Below are 6,926 nucleotides of genomic sequence, written 5' to 3' on the forward strand. Positions count from 1 at the left end.
GGAGATCTTGCAGGTTCAGTTCCAAACTACCGCGATAAAGCAAGTCTCACAATAAAGCAAGTCAAATTAATTTTTTGGTTTCCCAGTGCCTATGAAAATTAGTAGGTTTATACTGTACTGGAGTCAATTAAGAGTGCAGTAGCATTATGTCTAAAATAACAATGTGTATATCTACTTTTTAAAATATTTTATTTAGTTATTCATGAGAGACACAGAGGGAGAGAGGCAGAGGCATAGGCAGAGAGAGAGGCAGGCTTCCTGTGGGGAGCCGGATGTGGGACACAATCCCAGGATCCCAGGATCATTACCTGAGCCAAAGCCAGATGCTCAACCACTGAACCACTCAGGTGCCCCAATGTACATATTTTAATTTAAAAATATTTTAATGCTAAAAGATGCTAAGCATCATCTGCACTTTCAGTGAGTAATAGTCTTTTTGCTGGTGGAGGATCTTGCCTCAATGCTGACAGCTGCTGATAGACAGTGATGGTCACTGAAGGCTGGGGTGGCTGTGGCAATTTCTTAAAATAAGACAACAGTGTCTTATTATTACCTCATTAATTGACTCTTCTTTTTATCAATATTTTCTCTGTAGCACGTGATGCTTTTTGATAGTATTTTACCCACAGTAGACCTTTCAAAATTGGAACCATTCCTCTCAAAGTCTACTGCTGCTTCATTAACAAAGTTTATACAATATTTGAAATCCTTGTTGTCATGGCAACAGTCTTCACAGCATCTTCACCAGGTTCCATCTCAGGAAACCACTTCTTGGCTCATCTGTAAGAAGTATCTTCTGGGACCCCTAGGTGGCTCAGTGGTTGAGCATCTACCTTCAGCCCAAGTCATAAATCCGGGGTCCTGGGATCAAGTCCCACATCGGGCTCCCTGCATGGAACCTGCTTCTCCCTCTACCTATGTCTCTGCCTCTCTCTCTGTGTCTCTCATGAATAAATAGATAAATCTTTAAAAAAGAAGTATCTCCTTATCCATTAGTTTTAGCACAAGATTGTAGCAATTCAGCCACATCTTTAGGTTTCACTTCCTCTTTTTAATTTCTAACCATTTTATTGTTTGGTTTTTTTTACCATCATAAGTGTACTCTAGCCTCATCCTCTGTTTCCTCCAAGCCCTCACCCACCTCCCTTCTGGAAACCATCAGTTTGTCCTCTATACTTGAGAGTCCGTTTCTTGATGTATGTCTCTTTTTTTTTACCTTTGCTCATTTGTGTAGTTTCTTAAATTCCACATAGAAGTGAGGTCACAGAGCATTTCTCTTTCTCTGATTTATTTTGCTTAGCATTATACTCTCTAGTTCCATCTATGTTGGTGCAAATGTGAAGATTTCAGTCTTTTTATGGCTAAGTAATAGTCCAGTGTGTGTGTGTGTGTGTGTGTGTGTGTGTGTGTGTGTACCACGTCTTCTTTATCCCTTCACTTCTTGATGGACACTTGGGCTGCTTCCATAGTTTGGCAGGCTTCCCTTCTAATTCCAGTTTTCTTGCTATTTCCACTACCGCTGCAGTTACTTTCTCCGCTGAAGTCTTGAACCCCTTGAAGTCATCTATGAAGCTGAGAATCAACTTCTTTAAAACTACTATTAATGTTGATGTTTTGACATCTTCCCATGAATTACAAATGGCATCTAGAATGGTGAATGTTTTCCAAAAGGTTTTCAATTTACTTTGCCCAGGTCCATCAGGGGAATTATTATCTATGGCTTCTGTAGCCTTATGAATGTATTTCTTAAATAATAAGACTTTGGGATGCCTGGGTAGCTTGGTCAGCTAAACGCCTGATTTTTGTCATGATCTCAGTCATGAAATTGATCCCTACATTGGGCTCTCCACTCAGTGGGGTTTCTGCTTGAGATTCTCTCTCCCCTCTTCCCATACTCTCTCTCTCTCTCTCTAAAATAATAAATACATCTTTAAAAATAATCAAAGAAACAAATCAATAAATAATAAGACTTCAAAGTCAAGGGATGCCTGGGTGGCTCAGCAGTTTAGCTCCTGCCTTCAGCCCAGGGTATGATCCTGGAGTCCCAGGATTGAGTCCCACATCTGGCTCCCTGCACGGAGACTGCCTCTCCCTCTGCCTGTGTTTCTGCCTCTCTCTCTCTCTCTGTCTCTCGTGAATAAATAAATAAAATCTTTTTTTAAAAAAAAGACTTCAGAGTAAAAATTTCTGTTGATCCATGGACTACAGAGTGGATGTTGTGGTTGTAGGCATGGAAACAACATTAATCTCATTGTGCATCTCCATTAGAACTCTTGGGTGATGAGGTGCATTGTCAATGAGCAGTGGTATTTTGAAAGGAATCTTTTTTTTTCTGAGTAGTAGGTCTCAATGGTGGGCTTAAATATTCAGTAAACAATGTTGTAAGGACATGTACTATTTCCTAGGTTTTGTTTTTTCAGTTATAGAACGTAGATGAGTAGATTTCACTCGCATGATTCTTTTTTTTTCTAATACATTTTTTTTAATTTTTTATTTATTTATGATAGTCACAGAGAGAGAGAGAGAGAGGCAGAGACATAGGCAGAGGGAGAAGCAGGCTCCATGCACCGGGAGCCTGATGTGGGATTCGAACCCGTGTCTCCAGGATCGCGCCCTGGGCCAAAGGCAGGCACTAATCCGCTGCGCCACCCAGGGATCCCCAACACTCGCATGATTCTTAAGGGTCCTAGGATTTTCAGAATGGTAAATGAACATTGACTCCAACTTAAAGTCACCAGCTACATTGGCCCTAACCAGAAAGTCAGCCTGTCCTTTGAAAGTTTAAAGCCAGGAATTGACTTCTCTCTAGGTATGAAAGTCCTAGATGGCATCTTCTCACTATATAAAGCTATTTGTCCACATTGTAGTGTGTTGTTTAGTGTAGTCATCTTCATTAATTATCTAGCACAGAGCTAGATTTTCTGGATAACTTGCTGCAGCTTCTACATCAGCACTTGCTGCATCACCTTGTTGTGGAGATGGTTCTTTCTTTAAACCTCATGAATCACCCTTTGCTATCTTCAGACTTTTCTTCTGCAGCTTCTTGCCTCTCTCACCTCTCTCTCTTCCTCTCTCCTTCTCTTGCCTTCATAGAATTGAAGAGAGTTTAGGCCTTGCTCTGGATTAGGCTTTGTCTTAGGAGATGATCTACTCAGTCCACTAAAATTTTCTCCATATCTGCAATAACACTGTTGGGCTTTCTTATCATTCATGTGTTCAGTGAAGTAGCACTTGTCATTTCCTTTAAGAACTTTTCCTTTGCATTCACAATTTGGGCTGTTTGGTGCAAGAGGCCTAGCTTCCAGCCCATCTTGGCTTTCATCATGTGTTCCTCACTAAGCTTTAACATTTCTAACTTTATATTTCAAGTGAGAAATGTGCAACTCTTCTTTTTACTTACAAACTTTTAATCAGCCTAATGTTAATATCGCTATTTCTCAGAGAATAGGGAGGCTTAAGGAAATGGATAGACATGGAGGAAGGCTAGTCAGTGGAATAGTCAGAATAGGCGCAACATTTATGGATTAAGTTCATCATCATCTATGGGAGCAGTTCATAGAGTCCCAAAACAACTACAATAGTAACATTAAAAACTGCTGCTTACAGATCACCCTAACAAATATAATAATAACAAAAAAGCTTGAAATACTGCAAAAATTATCAAAATGTGGCATAGAGACACAAAGCAAACAAATGCTGCTTAAAAAATGGTGTCAACAGACTTATTTGATGCAGGGTTGTCAGAAACCTTCAATTTGTAAAAAATGCAGTATCTGTGAAGTGCAATAAAGCAAACTACAATACCGATGAGGTATACCTATTGTTGCTCCTATTAATTTTGAGGGAAAAATACATGAGTAGTTTGTCCACGCAATTTGCCAGTTACTCCTCTATACTAAACCTCTCACAAAAATGAGGCCCCTAAACATTTTTTTTAGTTGTAGAAATATTGTTTATTATTATTTATTTAAATCTCTTATTTCTCCCATCTTTTCTCTTTTTTTCCATGGTGAGTGGTATTTCTTTCAGTACCCAGACAAGTATGCTGCTTTTGCTCTACTTGTAGAAGAACAAACCAAAGTATTGAAAAGTTATTAAATTGTTTGATTTTTGTTTAATGAAAAGTATTTTTTCCCTAAATTAATGGGATATTTCCTCCCATTTAGCCTAGATAGAGTTTTAAACTTCGCTTCCATCTCACCAGCACATTTTTATCCTCCCTCCTCCAATTCCTGTTATGTCAGTTTTGTGAATGTCAACTGTTCATCTGTGTACTTAAACCTTTGTCAACTCTGGAAGGAGGGTTCCCCTCCTCTATTGAACCTATGAATTGCCCCATTTCTTGTCCCTGCCCTTGTTACTTTTGAGTGGGTTTGAAACAGTGTTCTTCAAACTGTAGGATGCTATCCATAAATGGGTCATAAAATCAACTTAGTAGGTCATAACCAGCATCGTATAAATAAAATAGAATTACCTAGAATAGAATAGAGTAGAATAGAATAGAAAATATCAGAGTGCATCTCACAGGAGGGATAACAACTACATTGTGAAACTTTTTTACCCCCAACTGTAAGAAAGAAAAAACAAGAGACAGTGCAGGGTCTCAAGATGAAATATTTTTCTTACTATTGGTCATGGTCAAAAGCACTTGAGAAACACTGATTTTAAATGCTGGGACTATGATATCATCTCCCCTACATGCCATTGCTGGGGATTTAAATTCCTTAAATTTCTTAATATATCAGTGGTTCTTGAATTTTTATGTATTGATTTTTTTTATCTTTTCAAATAATCACTACACCCAATTTGGGGCTGGAACTCCTGACCTGAAGATCGAGTCACATGCCGTACCAACTGAGCCAGCTAGGCAAGCCCCTGCATAGACTTCTTTTCTTTCTTTGTTTTTTTTTTTTTAATTTTTTAAAATTTATTTATGATAGTCACAGAGAGAGAGAGGCAGAGACACAGGCAGAGGGAGAAGCAGGCTCCATGCACCGGGAGCCCGACGTGGGATTCGATTCCGGGTCTCCAGGATCGCGCCCTGGGCCAAAGGCAGGCGCCAAACCACTGCGCCACCCAGGGATCCCATAGACTTCTTTTCAAATCTGGTAAAATTATGTCTCTTTTTCCAGAAAGATGCACTTGAACACAAGCTTAAAATGTTGAGTGTTGCTCATATAAGCTTAAATTAAGGTCTGCTGCCATAATGATTACTATTATTTGGGATATGTTCCCAAATTCTTGAACCTTTCATTTTATCCAATACTTCACATTTTCATTTTTAAGATTTTATTTATTCATTCATGAGAGACACAGAGAGTGGCAGAAACATAGACAGGGGGAGAAGCAGGCTCCCTGCATGAAGCCAGATGTGGGACTGGATCCTGGGACCCTGGAGTCAGGACCTGAGCCAAAGGCAGACCCTCCAACACTGTGCCACTCGGGTGCCCTCACACTTGCCATTTTCACCCATACAGCCTCACATCTGACTAGTTGATGCAAGTTTCTGTGCCGTCTTTATGTCTTCTCTTCCTCTTATCTTCATAACCACCTCCTTGCTATTCTAAGCATAAGAAACTTTCACATTCAGTTCTTGTAGCTGGACCTCTATATAGTCATCCTCTCTAATACTCTCTAAAAACCTGTCTCTCCAGTGTTGCGGGCTATTTAAAGTGGAGTGCATTTTTGCCCTCTCTTTTCGTGTACCTTCCTTTCCTTTGTCCTGAATTTGGATATGTGTCTATTTAGAATGCAGCCTGATGGGTAATGAGCAGCTTTGCACGCACCAGACGTGTTCTGTAAATATTGTTCCTATAAAGAGTAGTTATTTATTCTTCGAAACCAGCCATCCAATCATGTAGATATGCATTATTACCAAACTGGCATGCTGAAATTCCCAGGAGTTTGACAAAATGAAAACAGGTTGTACTTGCTCCTCAAATCCTAGCAATGGTTAAAAACTGCATTTTCATGCAAACATAAATTACAAATGGAATTATGATAACTGATTACCCCCCCTCCAAATGCACACAAATCATTTGTAATCCTGCCCTGGAGTGCTGTATAGTTGGCTCATTGCATATGCTCACGGCGTTTGTCAGTTCTATTCAATCACCGCTACTTCCCATGGCAAAGTGTACAGGGGCGTTTAGAAAACCAGTATGTCTCTATTTCCCTAAATCTACTATTAGGGTGTAGAATCGTCAGTGCAGAGCACTGCTGCTTCACAATAGGAATAATCCTGAGTGTGTATCTTCGTTTTATTCATCTTCAATTTCTGTTTGACAGAATTTCATGCTGCTGGAAGATGTTACATTGACAGCCGAGAGATAATTTCCGTTTTTAATCCAGAGAACAAGAGCCACTTGGGAAGTGACTATAAATGTCCTCTGGGTGTCCCAGAGATATGCCTCATCCCTGTGCTGGAAGGAACACACCTCTGGGAAGGAAACAACTTTGATCAGTAAGTCTCTTTGGAAAACATTAAGAGAAATAGATTTCATTGATTCCCCTATGAGTCATGGGTCTGAGATAAAGTAAGCCCTTCCATTTCTAAATCAGCTTTCAAGTGGCAGCAGCTCTGTCATTACTTCCAGGCAATAGTTTCCAGTGAGAAACTGAGAGTAATGTTTCCAAATAAGCCTCTCTTTTCTTTCAGTATAGCCTTTTAATAAAGGTGTCATAGGCCTTCTTATTTCCAGCACTTATCCCAGCGGGCTGTACCTGGTAGATGCATTGTTAAAGATGTTGGACACACTGGTTGATGCCTAGGTCTTTAGAGCTAGAGGGTTCTTCTTGGATCAGTCCCCCTGACCTTCTTGATTTACTTAAGGATGGAAGCTTTATCCTATAATTGAAATATCTTCTCAGGGCCAGCCCTCTTCAGGCTCAGAAAAATGACAGTATAGAGACCATTTCCCATCTTT

Source organism: Vulpes lagopus, chromosome 9 (genome assembly GCF_018345385.1).
Source record: "Vulpes lagopus strain Blue_001 chromosome 9, ASM1834538v1, whole genome shotgun sequence".
NCBI lineage: Eukaryota > Metazoa > Chordata > Mammalia > Carnivora > Canidae > Vulpes > Vulpes lagopus.